This window comes from Drosophila santomea, chromosome 2R (genome assembly GCF_016746245.2).
Source record: "Drosophila santomea strain STO CAGO 1482 chromosome 2R, Prin_Dsan_1.1, whole genome shotgun sequence".
Lineage (NCBI taxonomy): Eukaryota > Metazoa > Arthropoda > Insecta > Diptera > Drosophilidae > Drosophila > Drosophila santomea.
In genome coordinates, this window is record NC_053017.2 from 2,550,294 (window position 1) to 2,571,171 (window position 20,878).

Here is a 20,878-nt window from a genome sequence, read left to right on the forward strand (position 1 = left end):
AAAAGATCTACGTAGTTTTACATGTCGCTTATCGATAATTTAAGTTTCCTATCGTTTAATGCTTTGTAACTTGGGGAAATTTATACTATGATGCTTATGTAGGGTGAAGCTCGGTCTACATTTTTTCATTGCTTTTAATATTTGTATAGAGAATGAATAGGTCACTCTCCCAAATTTTAGATTTTTGCTTGTCCCTCTAGCGTATATTTCTATAAATTGTACAATTTGTATTACTTAGCATTATTACTTTTTTTATTTCTATACGTAACATTGGTTCAACTTATGTTGCATTACGCTCGGTATATATTGGGATTGTGTATTATTGAATATTATTTGATATAGCAAGTTCTTTTATTTCTGATGTACAATTGAATATTTATATAATTTGGTTTTTTTCAATAATAGTAACTTGATAGTTACAATTTTGATTAAGTTTTTCAAAGTCATATTACACAATATAGGAATATTATGTACATATTGGTGTACCGTGTTCGATTATACCATCTATGCAATGGTCTCTGATTATATTGTTTGCGTATTGTATTGTGCCTTTCGTAGTTTGTCCGTTTATGTCGGGGCAAGAGTGATAGGGAAAGCTCGCTGTTTAATTGTGTTTGTGGAAATGTGAGACATTGAGAATATTTATGTTGCGTTTTTATATCCATTTAATTTTTAAGGGTGCTTTAGAAGTTTTTGAACAAAAATTTTTAGTAGCGTTAGTTATGATCCTATTTCTACGTCCTCGATATATTCAGTAATATGTTTAATAGTTTTTTATAAATTGTTACGTAAACCCTTTTTGTAAAATCATAAGACTTTCAAGATTAACATATAAAACCAACCGGAATCTAAAGCAGGGGAAGAGGTACTACCATCTCGATAACCAGTTCAGCGGCCGCAATCGGTCACAGAGAAATCATACTCCAGTACCATGAACCGTTTACCAAGGTGGTATTGACTCCCAAAATAGGGGAAATCTAGAAATATGACTCCTAGGTCGAGATTCCATCCTCGCGATTCTATTCTCGGGAAGTCTATTCTCGGGCGGGATCATACTCAGCTGAAGATTGTCTTAAACGCCAAGAATGCCAGTCAAGAGTAAAGTATTGAAAGGAGCGAGAACCCAAGCCTGCACCGATCCCCAGGATACCAGAACTTAGACTAGAAGGATCAAGGCCCAGCATTAGGAATACTCCTGAAGAAAGAACTACAACCCTACCGACTGCGCCAAAAGATATAAAAGATGGGCATCCGACAACACCGATTACGTGATCAACATCGAGGAAGACCGCAAAGATAAGATACTAGGTGTCCAACATACACTTGAGTTCATCGCCGTGATGTTAGTGTTGCTGGCACTATTGAGACTAGTAAGGATCGACAAGCAATCAGTGCAGCGGCGTACGGACCATCACCATATCCATAAAGACCATAAAGATCCATAAAGAGCCCTCAGGGCGACGTTTGTAGTCGTGAATAGCCAACAATATTTGTTGACGTGTGCACCGTTGTCCGGTGATGAATTCGTTACTCCCCTCTAAAAATAATTATATTAAACTTCTCATAAACTTTGTATGCTAGCCTTTAATTTTTGTATTACACATGGCACTAGCCAACAATTTATTAATCAATAAAGTTATGCTATTAATTTAACAACAACAAAATAAGTCGATAAACATTTCAAAAGGGGTGCTGAAGCGAGAAGTAGAGTAAGTCAGAAAAGATGACACAACGATTGACGAATAACCATGACAAAAGGGGATCGTATTACGCGGCCCGCGACGTTTCATCAGGCATGAAGTCGCATGAAGGGGAGGGAATGTGGCCGAGTCATTGCCCCATCGTCTTACGATCAAGCTACAGCTTAGCTTGTGCTAAGCACTGCTGACTGCTGACTGACGAACGGTATGAACTTTTACAGGCATTTTTTTAATTCCTTCTTATTCCTCTCGGGAACTTAGGGCTTCTACGAGAGCCTTCCATCTAACTCTGTTTTGTGCTGTCTGTTTAGAACTTTCCCATGTAATGTTTATTTGGGCAAGTTCTTGTTGAGCGGTTCTTCTCCATGTTGCTCTTAGCCTTCCTACCCTCGTGATTCCTTGGGGGTTCCAGTCCAGTGCAATCCTTACTATGTGTAGCGCTTGTGGCAATAAAGTTAGTCGTCAGGCAAGAAAAGCAGTGGCGCCATCTACATGTCGTTCCCGTAACGAGAAAAGGGGGCAGGTGAGGAAAGTCGGGAAAAAGCGTTAGTATAGAAAGAGGCAACATAGGCATCTGTCAGATCTCGGGAAATACCGTAGGCTCGGCGGGAGAGAGCAGGGATAGCTTCCCAGTGACTTCAACTCAACGCCAGCTTTCTTTTCTGATTTGGCTGTTCACGAGGAGAGTTTGGCGCTGGAAGAAATTAGAGACTTTACCAAGTGGCGGTGGAAAGGAGCAGCGAAAACCTTATAGAAAACCAACTTATTAATTATTAATTTAAGTTAAGAGTCGGAAAGTCAGGGAAAAGGGCCCCAAATAGTTAGATCCCAATTACCAATTTCACTAATTCGGAATTTATTCTCGTCACGTTTCTCTTTTAAAAGAACGAATCAGAAACTCCATGGTCCACAATTTCTACGCGTTCCTATCGAGCAGCTAAGGAAGAGAACGAAAAGGAAACCCAAGTCCAAGTCCGCAGTTCTCATTTTGAATTATGGTTTGGCGGACGCATCGACATAATCGGAAAAAACGTGAAAACGGAGAAAATTCGCGAATCAGCGGCGCGGGAAAAGCCGAGGATCGAGAGGCTGATCGCCGGCGGATATTTTGTTAGTTTTTTTTAGTTAAATAGATTATGTAAGCGGTGTTTCGGTGAGGAGAAGAAAAAGTGAATAATAGTAAGCGGAGACGAGAAGGAAAAAGTGGCAGTGTAAAAAAAAATAGTGTGTGAAGGGTGACAAAGAAGGATCGGCTGATTTTCGTCCCCCATATGCGCCCTATCTTCTTCTTCCTTTTTTTGTTATTTTTTTTGTTCTGCAATAGGACACAGTGGGTCCCACTGTTTGCGCGATTAAAAGTAGGGCAAAGTTTTAGAGCCTCTGAACGAAGGGAAGAGGAGAAATGAAATTTCAAGTTCAAGGTTAAGCGCGGAACATTGGGATGGAATCTGAGTTGGTTTTGCTTTGTCTCTCTTTAACTCTTTTTTTTGCATTTTTGATCGTACCATCACAGCAGCAGTTTACTTTAAATATTTATATTTTGTCGATATATATGCCTTCGTCTTGTTCGCATCCGTATAATTTAGATGAGATCTAATTTGTGAAGTTTGCTTTTAAGTTATGTTTACACCAGAATCTTTGTAGTTGTTTAAGGCATACTTTTATATCGCATGCGGTTTCCGTATATTGTATACATTGGTTTTGGGCGTAGGTATTAGTCGATGGCCCGTGTTCATTTTTCTTCAAGTTGTTAGTTGTAAGGAATCTCATTTAGTATGCTAAGAATAAATTGTATAATGTGGTAGAAAACCTTTTGTTTGCCTATGGCTAGGATTACTCCCTCGTGAATATGGGTTAGTAATCTAAAAAGGGGCCGTCCAAGTATGTATCTTTTTTTTTGGAGAAAGGCGGCCAAGGCAGGGCGGGCATTAGCGGACCTCGAGGCCATCAGAGGATCGCAAGGAAGATGAGGAAAGGTAGTTGTCGTCCGATTTTCTGTGTTGTGTTAAACTCTTTCAGCCCTTAACCAATTCTTGTCGCTGCACGCGAATTTATTTGAATATTTGGAGGATAATCAGGCTGAGGTATAGGGACAAGACCACCTCCCCACATAGCCGACAAGGAGCAGCTGGACAATTGCGCGTGTGTCCCAAATACCTCCCACCTCATTCTAAATAATCTGACGCCCAACAATGGGGCTTGAAAGTCGTTTACATTAGTCGAAAATTATTGGTATTAACACCAAAACACCAGCACACGCAGAAAATTCGTCTATTCATCATTTTCTTAAATTTTTGGGAGGACTATAGGATCACGGTGGGCTGAAACTGGTGTTGACCTTTCAGCCAACGGTTGCCGCGACACTCACCTCAAATCTATTTTTCGTTTCATTTTAAGCGCTTGATTAGATGCATAGGATCTATAGCCTGTTAACTTGTCCGCAAGCTCAGAGCTAGACACGCCTGATAAAGTGGGTAATATCGAGACAAATCTTTCTCTTTCATTTGCTTCCGGGATCTAAAGCAAAGGTCAAATACGCGTCGGATTGACAGGAGGTAGAGTTATAAGTAACTCAACCCCTGGCCACGTATAATTAATCTGAGCTACGGACTCCAATTTATTAACGGTCGAACTGCGTCGCCTTTGTGAGGTGCATAGGATTTTACAGTTGAATTTTCTTTTAAAAGGAATCTACTGGCCACGCTTCACAACGAAAACGATGTACCGATTCGCCAACGTAGGGTATATTTCCGCTTATTGATTCTGAGTTTGGCTGGCAATATATTTGTTGTCGTTATCGCAGTTTAGCAAAACATAGCTAATTAACTCTGCATAAGCAGCATTTGTCTAATCTCTTTTCAGCTATCTTTTACCCAATCTTCCGAAGGTTGCTAATTTTATTTTTGCGGGGAGCAAACCTATGCCAAAAGGCAAATATTATTTATGATTTATCGAATCTCGTTTTATCGTTCAAAATCTTTTAAATAATTTAAATCTATTTAATCTTTTAATATTATTAGGGATAAAATATCCAAATTAAAAACAATCTTCATTTTAGTTTTTATTAGAATATTTCTTAAGCCCAAACTAAAATATTTTTACTGAAAGCAATGGCCGATTCTGAGGGAACAGAACGCATTAAGGTGTCCCCTATGCGGATCTAATTTAGATTGTTGGAAAGTTCACAGAACAAAATGTGGACATGATTTCCATCAGTCTTGCATAGCAGCACATTCAAAAAACAAAACAAGAGAGAACGCTATAGTCGAGTTCCCCGACTATCTGATACCCGTTACTCAGCTAGTAGAAGTGCAGGTTTGTGGGCGTTAGAGTGGGCGTGGCAAAAAGTTTTTTGGCAAATCGATAGAAATTTAGACGACTAATACAAAAATGAAAAAATATCTAAACATTTTTCAAAAGTGTGGGCGTGGCAGCTTTGGGCGGTTTGTGGGCGTTAGAGTGGGCGTGGCAAAACGGTTTTTGGCAAATTGATAGAAATTTACAAGACCAATACAAAAATGAAAAAATATCAAAACATTTTTCAAAAGTGTGGGCGTGGCAGTATTGGGCGGTTTGTGGGCGTTAGAGTGGGCGTGGCAACATGAATCGACAAACTTGCGCTGCGTCTATGTCCCTGGAGTCTGTATGCTTAATCTCAACTTTCTAGCTTTTGTAGTTCCTGAGATCTCGACGTTCATACGGACAGACAGACGGACAGACGGACGGACAGACGGACAGACGGACAGACGGACAGACGGACAGACGGACAGACGGACGGACAGACGGACATGGCCAAATCGACTCGGCTATTGATCCTGATCAAGAATATATATACTTTATATGGTCGGAAACGCTTCCTTCTGCCTGTTACATACTTTTCAACGAATCTAGTATACCCTTTTACTCTACGAGTAACGGGTATAACTACCTGTCCCACATGCAACACGGTGTGTTTTGAAAAGGCGACCACACCATCTCAGAACACCAGAGGTCAAAAGACACAAATATTAGCAGCAAGCGAGCAGACTCCGAGTGGCCCTTCAACTTCAGCAGGGTGGCTCAAACAGAATTGATCCAAAGCTCGATGGTCAACGCTGTCCAGTCTATGCAAAACGATTTGCTCGCGCAGTTGTCTGAAAGAATGTCCGAATTAATTCAGGCAAATCTATCTGCCCAATCTCAGGCCACAGCGTGTGATATTCAAGAAAGGGAATTGAGAAATAATTCTTTTGGGGATATAATATTGGACCTGTTGGTTGGCCAAGCAGGCTCGAGCCGCGGAACGCCAAGAAGCAACAATTCGGACCTCAGCCAGAGGCCAGATAAGGCTGGCCACATAGTAAACAGTTGAAAGTTGCGGTTTAGTGGAAATCCGGAGGGAATCAGTGTCGACAATTTTATTTATCGTGTAGAGGCGCTAACCAGCCAAACTTTGGAAGGAAATTTTTCGGTCCTAAGCAGCAACGCTAGCCTTTTGTTCGAAGGGAAAGCGCGAGATTTCTACTGGAGATGCCACAAACAAACCCAGAATCTCAGATGGGAATCTTTGTGCTTGGCGTTGCGGAAGCAATTCCGAGATGCCCGCACTGATCCTGATATCCGAGAAGCCATTCGTGATCGGAAGCAGCGGGATAAGGAAGGCATTGATTCTTTTTATAGTGATATAGAGGACATGGGTGATAGCTTGGATATGCCGGTAACCGAAATGGAAATGGTCGAGATATTGAAGAGGAATTTAAGGCCAGAAATACGACATGAACTTCTTAACATCCCTATCCGCACAGTCGAAAACTAAGGGAAGTATGCCGGCGTAGGGAAAGCTTTTTGGAAGACGTGCGGAAATCCCAAGGGTATCAGAAGGCTGTCCCATATAGAAAACAAGTTTGTGAACTTTTGGAGGAGCATTTGTCTGATAATGCGTCCGAGTTTTCCGAGGCGGAAGGCGAAGCAAAAATTGCAGCTATTGCTTCGCTTTGTTGGAATTGCCACAAAGAGGGTCATCGCTACCACGACTGCGAAGAAAAGCGAAAGATATTTTGATATGGTTGTGGCAAACCAAACACATACAAACCTTCTTGTCTGAAATGTCTAAATAACTCGAAAGGGAACACACAACCGAGGGCAATGGGGTGTGTTCAACGCCAACGCTCGGCCAGCCCTAAATCAAATCCATAGATGGTTCTAAAGCAGCTACACAAGCCAGTCCAACGGCTGCGTTGCCAAGTTTTGTAGATTTAAGTTCAAATTCCCCAAATATTCAGCCGTATCTAGAGCGTCAAAAGCGCATGAGAAATTACTGGGCAGCCCTCAGAACAATTAATGCAATCAGATTCAACGATAAGGATAAACGCCCATATGCCGAGGTGCGAGTTTTAGATCGCATCATTATGGGTTTAATGGATACGGGAGCAGCAGTAAGCGTGATAGGTGGTAGCTTAGCACAGCAGATAATTAGCAGTCGAGTACCTTTTAAGCGCGGATTATTTTCAATAAGTACCGCAGATGGGAAAAAGCAGGAAGTGTTAGGCCGAATAAATACTCCGTTCCGATATAAAACTCAGGAAAGAAATCTTGAGCTTCACCTAATACCATCTCTTAGTCAAGATTTAATTTTAGGTATTGACTTTTGGTCTAAATTCGATCTACTGCCGCCAGAGATGCAAGTTTCTGAAATCGAAGCTACAATACATGACCTTGCTGTTCTGCAGCGCGAGAGGTTACAAAAAGTCATATTCAAGTTTCCATCCTTTTCTTAAGTCGGTTTAGGTAGAACTTCCATTCTTTCGCATTCCCGCAGATAGATGGCATCTTGGGTCGACTTCCAAAGGCTATGTACATATCCAGCCTAGATCTTAACGATGCTTATTGGCAGGTACCGCTCGACCCAGATTCCCGTGAAAAAGCGGCATTTACGATACCAGGAAAGCCACTTTATCAATATAAAGTTATGCCCTTCGGACTGACCAATGCTTCGCAAACAATGACGCGACTAATGGACAAAGTCATTCCAGTGGAATTGCGGAACGAAGTCTTTGTCTATTTGGACGATTTATTGATCGTGTTGGACAGCTTCGAATCACATTTGAAGGTATTAGAGGTGGTTGCAGGGCATGTAAAGGCGGCTGGACTTACGTTGAACGTAGAAAAGAGTAAATTCTGCATGCGTTCCGTGAGGTATCTTGGACATATTGTCGGAGAGGGGGTCATAAAAACCGATCCCGAAAAGGTATCAGCCATGACCGATTTTCCTCTGCCAAATTCTCTTAAGAGTCTCCGGAGATTCTTGGGCATGGTCGGCTGGTATAGAAAATTTATCCAGAATTTTGCGTGAGTAGCCTCGCCTCTGACCGATTTATTGAAGCCAAGACAGAAGTTTGTGATGACGGCGGAACGAAGGCATGCATTCGATCAGTTAAAAACAATGTTATGTTCAGCTCCGGTTCTGCGCAGCCCGGATTTCGAAAAGCCGTTCTTTGTGCAGTGCGACGCAAGTAAGACTGGGGTCGGCGGAGTCTTGGTTCAAAAAACTTCCGATGGCGACGAATATCCGATAGCGTTCGTATCTAAGAAGCTAAATAAAGCTCAACGCAATTACTCGGTGACGGAGCAAGAGTGCCTGGCGGCGATAGTTTGTATTAACAGATTTAGGCCACGAATTCACGGTCATTACGGACCATGCCTCCCTCAAATGGCTCATGTCGCAGCCGGACGTACACTCGCGGTTGGCTCGTTGGGCTCTGAAGTTGCAGCGATTTAACTTTAAAATCGAGCATCGGAGCGGAAACTAAATGTCGTGCCCGACGCGCTATCTAGAGGAAATGAGGAGGTCGAGGCATTGGAAAGTAGTAGCGGTTCTCTGGTCGATTTGGACTCAGAAGTATTCAAGTCGGCAGAGTATGTTAGTTTTGTAGATCGACTCAAAGCAAATGTGGATAAGTTACCCGATATAAAAGTAGTCGATGGCTTGGCGTACAAGAGAACCGAGCATGCTACTGGTGATTCCCTGAACGATCAGTTCATTTGGAAGTTGAGGATTCCGAAGGATTTGATCCAGGATGTTTTAAAGAATGCCCACGATCATCCTATGGCTTCGCACGGGGGAATTCACAAAACGCTAGAGCGAGTTCGGAGGCATTGTTATTGGCCTGGGTTAATAAAATACGTAAAATCATATGTTCTAGCTTGTGATACTTGCAAGATGACAAAATCTCCTAATACTGTTCAGAGACCGTCAATAGGGGTTCCTCAGGAGTCAGAAAGATTTTTCCAAAGATTATATATCGATTTCTTGTCAAAAAGCTATCAGCCGATGTGGTCATAAAATACCTGCAACAGGAATTATTTAACATGTATGGAGTGCCGGAGATTATTTCAGACAACGGTTCACAATTTAAGTCTGACCTATTCCAGAAGTTCGTCCGGGAGTACAGAGTCTGTCATGTTAAGACGGCAGTGTATTCCCCGCAATCAAATGCGTCTGAAAGGGTAAATAGATCGGTGATCCTATGTTCGGCCTGATCAGAAAAACTGGGACGAAGAGATGAGTAGTATTTGTTGTGCTCTACGATCGGCGGTTCATTCCAGCTTGGGTACTAAGCCCTACTACATGGTGTTCGGGCAGCATTTTGTCGGATCTGGGTCCACCTATAAATTGTTAAAAGCTTTGGGTTTGCTGCAAGACCATTCCGCAGTGTTCTCTTGGGAAGATTCCTTAGAATTAGTGCGCTGTCGAGGTGATGAGGAAGCAGAACAAAAAGAATGAACGAAATTACAATCTCCGATCCAGAGAAGTTTCCTACAAAGTTGGCCAGGAAGTGTTCTACAAGAACCACAAGCAGAGTAATTTCCAGGCAGGATATAATGCCAAGTTAGGCCCAAGCTACCTCAAGGCCAGGGTGCGGAAAAAGCTAGGTAATGCAAGGACATTTGGTTGGGCGATACCATGCTAAGGATCTGAGGCAATAATTAATTGCCCCAAGCTTGGTGTGATCAGTCTTGGGAGTGTCACCCCCAAGTCCGATCTTGTGGAGGGGACATTTTGTAGCGCTTGTGGCAATAAAGCTATTCGGCAGGCAAGAAAAGCAGTGGCGCCATCTACATGTCGTTCCCGTAACGAGAAAAGGGGGCTGATAAGGAAAGTCGGGAAAAAGCGTTAGTATAGAAAAAAGCAACATAGGCATCTGTCAGATCTCGGGAAATACCGTAGGCTCGGCGGGAGAGAGCAGGGATAGCTTCCCAGTGACTTCAACACAACGCCAGCTTTCTTTCCTGATCTGGCTGTTCACGAGGAGAGTTTGGCGCTGGAAGAAATTAGAGACGTTACCAAGTGGCGGTGGAAAGTAAATGGCGAAGCACAAAGAAGGGGAAAATCCAGCCAAAAGCAGCGCTAAGTCCAATTGCAGGGTAAGCGAGGAATAAAAAAAAAAACAAGTGCGATTTGGGCGGTGGTGCAAGCGGTCTGTTGTTTTATCCAGATTTGGCGCTTAGTACAAGAAATAACATCAAGTAAAAATACGGCCCAACATCGAGCGGAATAGTGATCCAACTAATACCCAGAAATAAGGGATTACTCAGCCCCTGGAAGAGCAGATCGATGGCCTCCCCAATTCTCACAGCAGCAGCAGCGAAAACCTTATAGAAAACCAACTTATTAATTATTAATTTAAGTTAAGAGTCGGAAAGTCAGGGAAAAGGGCCCCAAATAGTTAGATCCCAATTACCAATTTCACTAATTCGGAATTTATTCTCGTCACGTTTCTCTTTTAAAAGAACGAATCAGAAACTCCATGGTCCACAATTTCTACGCGTTCCTATTGAGCAGCTAAGGAAGAGAACGAAAAGGAAACCCAAGTCCAAGTCCGCAGTTCTCATTTTGAATTATGGTTCGGCGGACGCATCGACATAATCGGAAAAAACGTGAAAACGGAGAAAATTCGCGAATCAGCGGCGCGGGAAAAGCCGAGGATCGAGAGGCTGATCGCCGGCGGATATTTTGTTAGTTTTTTTTAGTTAAATAGATTATATAAGCGGTGTTTCGGTGAGGAGAAGAAAAAGTGAATAATAGTAAGCGGAGACGAGAAGGAAAAAGTGGCAGTGTAAAAAAAAATAGTGTGTGAAGGGTGACAAAGAAGGATCGGCTGATTTTCGTCCCCCATATGCGCCCTATCTTCTTCTTCCTTTTTTTGTTATTTTTTTTGTTCTGCTCAGTCCGCAATAGGGCACAGTGGGTCAAAGACCAAAACAGGTGCGGAAGCCAACGGAAGCGCTTTCGTCGGTGGAACCCCGGATCTCTGGTGAGTGTACAAATCTCTTGAATTTTAGTGGCGAGCATTAAAGAAAGAATGCAAAGAAATTAGGCCCACAATATTTTTTCGCTCCTTGTCCCACTGTTTGCGCGATTAAAAGTAGGGCAAAGTTTTAGAGCCTCTGAACGAAGGGAAGAGGAGAAATAAAATTTCAAGTTCAAGGTTAAGTGCGGAACATTGGGATGGAATCTGAGTTGGTTTTGCTTTGGGTCTCTTTAACTCTTTTTTTTTCATTTTTGATCGTATGATCACAGCAGCAGTTTACTTTAAATATTTATATTTTGTCGATATATATGCCTTCGTCTTGTTCGCATCCGCATAATTTAGATGAGATCTAATTTGTGAAGTTTGCTTTTAAGTTATGTTTACACCAGAATCTTTGTAGTTGTTTAAGGCATACTTTTATATCGCATGCGATTTCCGTTTATTGTATACATTGGTTTTGGGCGTAGGTATTAGTCGATGGCCCGTGTTCATTTTTCTTCAAGTTGTTAGTTGTAAGGAATCTCATTTAGTATGCTAAGAATAAATTTTATAATGTGGTAGAAAACCTTTTGTTTGCCTATGGCTAGGATAACTCCCTCGTGAATATGGGTTAGTAATCTAAAAAGGGGCCGTCCAAGTATGTATCTTTTTTTTTGGCAGGGCGGGCATTAGCGGACCTCGAGGCCATGAGAGGATCGCAAGGAAGATGAGGAAAGGTAGTTGTCGTCCGATTTTCTGTGTTGTGTTAAACTCTTTCAGCCCTTAACCAATTCTTGTCGCTGCACGCGAATTTATTTGAATATTTGGAGGATGATCAGGCTGAGGTATAGGGACAAGACCACCACCCCACATAGCCGACAAGGAGCAGCTGGACAATTGCGATTGCGTCCCAAAAACCTCCCAACACCACCAAAGCCGAGTAGCAATCCGTTACATATGCTACTAGGGTTTCTCCTGAGAGCGTGTCCTATCCACATCCATTTCTTCTTCCTTATTTGGGTGTGTATCGGGGGCTCGCTCGAAACGCGCCACAGCTCTGTGTTGGCTATTCTGTTTGGCCAGAATATCCCACATATGATTCTCAGGCATTTGTTGCTGAAAACCTGCAGTTTCTGCGTTACTTTTTTCGTTGCGAGCCATGTCTCACTTCCGTATAGCAGTATGGATATCACACACGCATTGTAGATCCGGAGATTTGTTCGCCGGCTTATTTCTCTGTTTTTCCAAGTGCGGTATAGTCTCCCAAAAGCTTAGCGGGCTTTGCCAAGGCGACTCGAGACATCATCATCCACTCCACCATTGTTGAATATTATGGTGCCAAGGTATGGGAAACTGTTGACGAACTCGATTGGACGAGCATACTTCGCTCATTAACTCATCGACCACGATGTTGAAGAGTAGAGGTGATAGAGGGCATCCTTGCCGAATTCCGGTGTTCGTCTGGAAAGGTTCACTTGTTTTTCCGTTGTGCAGTACCGTCAAGTTGGCTTCGTCATACATTGATTTGATGATAGCGATGAGGTTCGCAGGTACTCCTTTCCTTGCAAGTGATCGCCATATTGCTTCCCTTTCAACTGAGTTTAACGCCTTCTTGAAGTTTATTAACAGGAGGTAAAGCGGGGCTCTCCATTCCTCAGCTTGCTCGGTAATTATGCGTAGTGTGTTTGCCTGGTCTACGCAACTCCCGTGTGGTCTAAAGCCTGCCTGTTCGTCTCGGATTGTTTACTCGATTTTTTCCTGAAGGCGTTCGTTCAGCGGTGTAGCTAGGATTTTATAGCTAGTGTTGAGCAGTGTTATCCCTCTCCATTTGTTGCAGTCGCTAAGGTCGCCTTTCTTGGGGAGCTTTACGATGATTCCGCTTTTCCAGGAGTCAGGTACAGTCTCGCCTTCCCATATGCGTGCGAAATGCGGATGCAGCGTATCAGCCATCGACTGATTGTCAACTTGAAGCAGTTCGCTTCGCTTTAGCTTCTTTATTGCATTCACAATCTCTCTTACATTCGGGGTTGCAGAGGGTATCCTGGTATTCCCACATGGTAGCGCACTGCTTCTATACTCCGTAGCCACGTTTGGTGATGTGGAGTGGCTAATGCCCATGAAGTGTTGGCACCACCTCCGGATCTGTGCATCATCATTGGATAAGAGTTTGCCTTCTAGGTCTCTGACTGGCTGGTTCCGTCTGTGGTGGGTTTCGAAAATCCGTGCAATCTGCTGGTATAACGAGCGAATGTTGTTCTCTCGTTTGTTCTGCTGTTGCGCTCGTTTGCCTTTCTGTCCGCTCTTTTCACAGCTCTGCACAGTTCGCGATATTCATCACGGTTCTGTGTGAGCTGGTTCGCCAGATGCTTCAGCTTGTTCCTCCTTCTAATCAGGTCCCAGGTCCCTTCAGATATCCAGTCTGCTCTTCCCCGTAGTTGCAGCCCAATTATTTGCTCAGCTGCGGTCCTTAGCTGCCTGCAGGTGTGCTCCCATGGGTGGTCTTCTAGGGGGATCTGTTGTTCCCGCAATGTGGACGTCATTCTCGTCCTCAGAGTGGAGTCGCAAAGGAGGTTCAGGTTCAGGGGGTTGTGCTCGTCGGTGTTGGCTGTTATCAGTGTTCCTTGAGTAGTTGCGGTTCAACTATATTTCAAGTTCTCCAATGACCAACCCATGATTACTGTCTATAGATGCTCCCCTTTTGTTCCGAACGTCCAATAGTCGGTGTATTCATTTCCTGCTAATGCAAATGTGGTCGATCTGGTTTCGCGTGTTACCACTAGGAGATGTCCAGGAGTATTTGTGGACATCTTTGTGTGGGAATATTGTGCCGCCGATGACTAGTTGGAATAGCTGGCAGAGTTCCACTAATCTCTCTCCGTTATCATTGCGAGTCCCAGTTCCATGTTGGCCCATGACAGATCTTAGTCAGGTGCTGTTGGGGCCTACTTTCGCATTAAAGTTACCCATGAGGATGTTAATGTCACCTTGCCGCGTCTTGCTGAGGGTTGCTGTGAGGGCAGTGTAGAAGTCGTCTTTGGTGTCGTCTTTGGCGTCTTCCGTCTGGGCATAGCATTGTATGATGTTTATATGTCTAGCTCTACATCTGAAACTGGCTGTCATGAGTCTATCAGAAATGGGTTCCCAGAGTGCCGTGTCTTTTTTATGCGCTTGGACACATAAATCCCCACCCCGTATCTGCTGCCGTCATTGTTGCCACTGTGTAGGACTAGATTGCTATTTGATGTTGTTGTTTCCCCACTGCCAGACCACCTCATCTCACTGATTGCAGCTATTGCAATATGGAGTCTCTCCATCTCCGCCTCGAACTGTGCTAATCTAGATGGTTCCCTCAGAGTTCTAACATTCCATTGTGCAATTCGTGTCCGTTTTGATATGCCTATGGTCGTCATCGAATTTAGGGCCGTTTATGTTTAATTCTCTCGTTTCTGTTTCGGTAATCGGTTTAAGTTTTTCGACCGATCACCGCCAGATGCGGCTTATCCCAGTGGTTGGGCTGCCACCTAACGTCATCGGGGAGTGGCATCTACGTTGACGTTGCTAGTCGTAGAAAAGCGAACAGTCTGGTAACGCGCGTCAGGCCCTGCTGGGTGTTGTTGCTGTTCGCAGAACACAGGGTGCAATTAGTAACTATGTGGGGGACCGCGTTTTGCTTCATATAGCGTGGAGAGGGGGTGAAGTGGTTGGGTAAGAGTAAGCTGCCGAAGGTTGTTGTATTAGGCATTATGGATGGAAGAATACTTTCTTGACGCTAAAACGGTTGTCGTACCACGTCTGCTTTTAGGTTCTGTCGCTTCCGCTTCGGCCCACACCACGTCACCAATCATTGGCTTCCATTGCCTTCTTCGCAGATTGTAGTGTCTTGCCTGGTTTTGGGAAACTCTTTCCAGGTTTCTTCGCACTATCTCAAAGCTCTCCTCCATCTTCTCTCCCTCCGGTGACTCTGGTTGCCTTCCTGCACCTAGCATAATTCTTTTGTATAGTGCAGGTCGCGGCCTTTTTTTGAGTAGACCTATGGTCTGAAAGGTACCAACTCAGTCCATTTAGAAAATCTGTCGATCAGCACCAACAACATATTGTTTCCATGCTTTGACTTCGGCAATGTCTCAAAGTCATATTACTGTAGCTCTGATGCCCATCTGGCAATTCTTCCCAAAGGACTTTCTATGTTGATTAGCCACAACTGCTGTTTAGCCCTGTAATAACTTTCCTGAAATAACTTTCTGGCCCTCTGATGTATCCTGCGTGAGAATTGCGTCTATTCCATAGTCACTGGCGTCCGTTTCCTTTGTGTTCGCCTAGGATGCGACGAATCACGATGATGTCTTCTTGGTATGCAAAGGCATGTGGCGACATTTCCAGCAACATTTTTGTTTGTAGTTATCAGAGAGTTTGGAGTAACGCAATCCGTAGAGAGTTTGAAGAAACGGAATTTGGAAAAAGATAGTTGCAGAGAGTTTGTAGAATCGGAATTCGTAAAGTTTGAAGAACCTAGGAAGAGAGTTTGGAGAAAGAGGGTTTGGAGAGAGAAAGAATATGGAGAGCGAATTGAGACGGCAAGAACTGGAGCAGGATAGCAATAGAACATTAAGCGTCGGCGCGCAAGGTTGAGGGAAGTAATGCTACCAAGATAAACTTTGAACCAGGCCACCGGTAAAGCAATGTACTTTGGATCTGGAGCCTGAAGACATCAAGGAATACCGTTTAAAGGAGGCCTATATAAGCAGGCCGAACGCTGGAAGCTGGACAGTCAAGGAGTACGAGAATACTAGTGAACAAAGCGAAGCAACGAAATCAGCAAGGGGGCTGCAGCCGTCAAGGTCAGCAAGGAGCAAGACACAGGTAGCTGAGGTCCACTAGGACAAAGCACGGAGGAGTAAACATGTACAAAAATATGGAAGTACCAGGTGTTTGGAAGATAAATGAAGCTGAGCGCCGATGACCTGGTCGATTTAATATGTCAAGCACTCTGGTTTTTGGAAAACGTTCCGATTCCAGTCAATTGTAAAGAGACTTTGAACAGTGCATATACGCCAAGGCGTGAGGCCATGGAAAAAGAAAACAATTCACTGGTTGCCAATCTCACTTGGCAGATCCCAGACTTGCCAAATGATCAGCGAGCGTCCATTGGATGCATGTGGGTTTTTTTAAATGTAAAGCGTAATAAGAACGGCCCAGCCCAATAGGTCGATGTAAGGCGCGACTGGTAACAAGGGGGTGCTTCCAGCAGTTCGACGTTAATTATCTGGAAACTTTTTCGCCGGTTTGTTGAATGGAGAAAATTATATTTTCATTCATAGGGTTATGCACCGCGAATGTCAATAGTAATCTACACGAGACATTGAGGCAGACGAATGGATACATAATTGTCGCTCAAGAATGCCATATACAGTTGAAAGCAGTTAGGAAAGGCCTGGAACGAGAAGTTTAAAAGTGTTCTAGAGGATTTGGGATTTGTTTGGAAAGAGAAAATTTTTCAACCTTGTATATTTTGATGATATTCTCATAGCCTGCCAGACTCAACAGGATTTGACTAAGGTTAAGACCGGAATCTCAAAGGCTTTCAAGTGCGTTGACAAGGGCCTTCTAAACCATTCTTTGGGAATGGAAATAGAGCGAGAAGCTGATCTTGGAGCGATTTCGTTGGGTCATTCGCCATATATTAAGGATTTATGGCTTACTCATCGCAGCGTGAACACACCTCTGGATGCAGGATTCCACAACTACAGAAGCGATCAGTGCAAGGAAGTTGAACCAGCTCTTTACCAATCCGTTGTTGACGAGATGTGGATATATATTACATCATCTTTCACTCAGTATGAAAAGTGGCTCAACGGAACAAATTTCCGCATGCTGAAAATATGGCTATCATCTTTTAAATTGTCGGTATGTGTGGTCTGAGATAACGTGATGATCAATTCTGTGGAGGCTGGTGAGTATGCGCCAGAAGAGTTTCTGGTTGCAGGTGTGTATGGCAAAAAGAACTTCAGAAGAAGGGATAAGACATCCAATGCGATTCGTGTTCAAAATCAGAGTAAGGTTTAATAATGAAGAGTCCGGCGAAGAACCGTCTGTTCTGTTCTTAAGTCTAAGTACATATCAATTCTTAACATAAACATTGGGGGCTTGCAATGGCCCGCAGGACGCTGGTCAGCATTCAGCTGAATAGTTCGGATTGTTGTTTAGACGTTGTTGCTGCGCAACAATCTGGTAGACGCTGTGTCAGCATACGGCCGGATGTGTAGCTGGGTTGTTGGATGGCCCAGTTGTGGTCTTCTTAGGCTTAGGGGGCGGAATGGTAACTCCTCCCCCCCCAGTTCGAAGCGACGGCCATAGCGAAGGTATGGATGGCGCGTAGATCGGCAGCCGGTGATCTTCGTGGACGTGGACGATATGCTTCGTTCGTCGATGCAGCCATAAGATCACTGCTAGGGACGCTACCAGTCCGAGCAGAGTGTAGAGTGTCCAGGTGTGCCGTGTGGTATTGTGATGGACGGCCAGGATTTTACCCATTGTTTGCGCGGTTATTACAAAATATGTGTTATTTATTGGTAATGGAATTAGTGTGGCGAGGGTATAAACAGGCTGTTTAAAAAATGGGACTTTAATATTAAAAAATATTTTTTGCTCGTAGTTTAGCGTATTCATTTGTAGGAAATTATATACATTTTGTTCATTCTTGACTGTGATATTTTGTTTTTCCATTATTGTTTTTATTTTATCTATTTCCTGTTCATTTAGGATGATCTTGGGAATTATATTTATTTTCGCCAATAGCATACTTTCTGTTAAGTCATTTAAGTGTTTAATTAATCCTGTTTAAATATTGTATTTCTTCCAGAAGGGTATCTTGCAAGTTTAATTGTTTTTAAATTTTGTTTTGTGAGGTATCAAAGAATTTGCTCATTAAAATTTGCTCATTATTTATATGGTTCGTGATATTTTCGAACCCGATAAGTATTTTTGTTAAACATTTTTTGTCTTTTAAAATTGTTATCAATGATTTCAGAATGTTTCTTTATATTGTCTAGTTCTTCATGTATTTCTTTATCATCATTGGCATCCATATTGCCGGTAACAACCTTTAGTAGACTATCTAATCCGTTAACCAAACCACGTTTATTTCTATTTAATGTTGTAAGGGCTTTGAGTTTTACTTGGGCTTGGGTCAATTTGGCTTTTAAAATTGTGACGGAGTCCGTCAGAGTGGAGTCGGGGTTGAATTTATTAATGGTCAGATGAAATTGTTCCATACATCTGCTGTAGTCTTATATGTTAATTACATGACTAATTATTTTGTATCTTTCAATTAGTAAGGCTTTTCCTAAGTCTATCCTGGCTATAGGGGTGTTATCATTTAAGTAATGGACAGAGATAGAGAGAGACAGAGATTAAGTAATGGACAGTTGAGCCAAGGGTGAACCTGAAATGGTAAGTTAAGAGGTAGTGGGGTCAGTAATTAACTGTTATTTTCTCTTTCATATGTGGAAGGTACTGCTGTCGTTTTATGTGTAAATATGTCTCATCGATCCATCGGTGGTTACTATTACAGTGATAGTCGCTTATAAATTTTTGAATCTCCGTACTATTCTTAGTTTCGGGGAGGAAAGTTAAACATTTAATGAGATGTAGGTTTGGTAGGCTTGTTCCACCATTTGAAAAACGTGGTCGGGGGCAAATGCCGCACATGACTTGTTTGGTTTTAACGACTGCCTAAGAATGCTAACTACGTCGTCATACTGAAAATTGGGTTTACAGAATTTCCTCCTAAGTTTGTGTTTAAAAGGGGTCAGTGTGGCGGAATTTGTGTTTGGGGTTATTTTGAACAGGAGCTGAATATTGAAATCATTAAGGGGTTTCTCCGAAATGGGACAAATAGAGTGAGGAGTTAGAAATGCTTCGTTATGGTTGACTGAGGCCTCTGGTCGACGGAGAGCGTCGGCAATTACATTTTGAGAACCTTTCTTATAGACGACTTCGAAATCGTACTCTTGAAGCTGGAGTCTCCACCGAACTATTTCAGATTTTTATTGTTTGAAATTCATTAACCAAGTTAATGGTTTGTGATCGGTGATTATGGTGAATCTTTTGCCAAAGAGGTAGGGTCTGAAATATTGAACCGCCCATATAATAGCCAGCATTTCCTTCTTAATTGTGGAATAATTTGTTTCCGCAGTTGACAAGGTTTTACTGGCAAAACATACGGGCTTATCACAGGACCCTGTGATAAGACAGCTCCTATTGCGAAATTACTTGCGTCCGTGGTTAGTGTAAAAGGTATCGTAAAGTCCGGGTATTGAAGGATTGGGTCGTTAGAGAGTAAGGCTTTGCAAGATTAGAAGGCATCTTTGAATTCGTCATCTATTATAGTCGATTTATTGTTGCCTTTTAATTTTTTTTTGTCATTGGTTGTGTAAGTCTCGCAAAATCTCTGATGAATTTCCTATAGTCCCCAACTGTGTGCACATGGAAAATTCTTAATGGCCTCGATCTTATTGGGGTTTGGCTTAACACCTTCTTGTAAAACAATGTGTCCAAGGAATCCTGTCTCCTACCTGAGGAAGTTGGATTTAGTGAGTTGTACCTTGAAATTGGCAGTCCTTAGTCTTTGGAAAACAGTTTTCAAATGTGTAAGGTGATCTTGTAGTGAAGTAGAGAAAATTATTATGTCGTCCAGATATACGAGGCAGATAGATCCGACAAGATCTCCGAAAATACTGTCCATTACCTTCTGAAAAATAGCGGGAGCATTTTTTAAGCCAAACGGCATTCTGACGAATTCATAATGACCTCCTTCTACTATGAAAGCAGTTTTAGGAATATCGTTAAAGTTCATTTCAATCTTATGAAATCCACTTGCAAGGTCAAGTGTGGAAAAGTATTTGGCTCTGCCCAAGCGGTCGAGAATGTCTGCTATGTTAGGTATTGGGTATTTGTCGAATATAGTTTTTCCTATAGTCACTAAGGAGACGCCATTTCTGTTCGCCTGTAGGGGTTATCTTTTTTGGAACTACCCAAAAGGGCGCTCCACGGGGAGTAACTAGATCTTGGTTTAACATCGACTCTATCTGTTTTTTAACCTCCTCTTTATGAACATATGGGTTGTGACGTACTCGGATGGCTAAAGGATAGCCAAAAGTCGTCTCAGATATTTATTTGATTCAGGCTGGAAGAGAATACGACCCGGGTTCCAGAGGAGAAGATGAGAGAATGATACAATAGTTGGGTCTTTATTGGTGAATAAAACAAAGTGTTCACAGTCGCTTCAGATGGGCTACAGTCTTCGGTGCGAGATCGGGGCTGGTTGGCTCGGGCGCGCCGTGTTTCGTCCCTGGAGGGGTTGTACAGCTCTGCGATCGATACGGGTGGGTGCCGGACTCCCGAGGTGGCCGCTTACTCGGTCGTCGAGTCACGTCGCCGATCGTTTCCCCACTGCCTGTGAACGAGAGATAGTTGGAAGAGACCGCTCCGGTCTGCCACTTAACAGTTTAGAGGCCGGTTAGGTCTGCCAACGGTGAGAACAGTTTTGAGACCGATTAGGTTTGCTAATGGTGAGAATGGTTGTAGAGGCCGATTAGGTCTGCTAAGTATGAGAAGAGTTGTAGAGGCCGATTAGGTCTGCTAAGTATGAGAAGAGTTGTAGAGGCCGATTAGGTCTGCTAAGTATGAGGAGAGTTGTAGAGGCCGATTAGGTCTGCTAAGTATGAGAAGAGTTGCAGAGGCCGATTAGGTCTGCTAAGTATGAGACGAGTTGTAGAGGCCGATTAGGTCTGCTAAGTATGAGAAGAGTTGTAGAGGCCGATTAGGTTTGCTAAGTATGAGACGAGTTTTAGAGGATGATTAGGTCTGCTAAGTATGAGACGAGTTGTAGAGGCCGATTAGGTCTGCTAA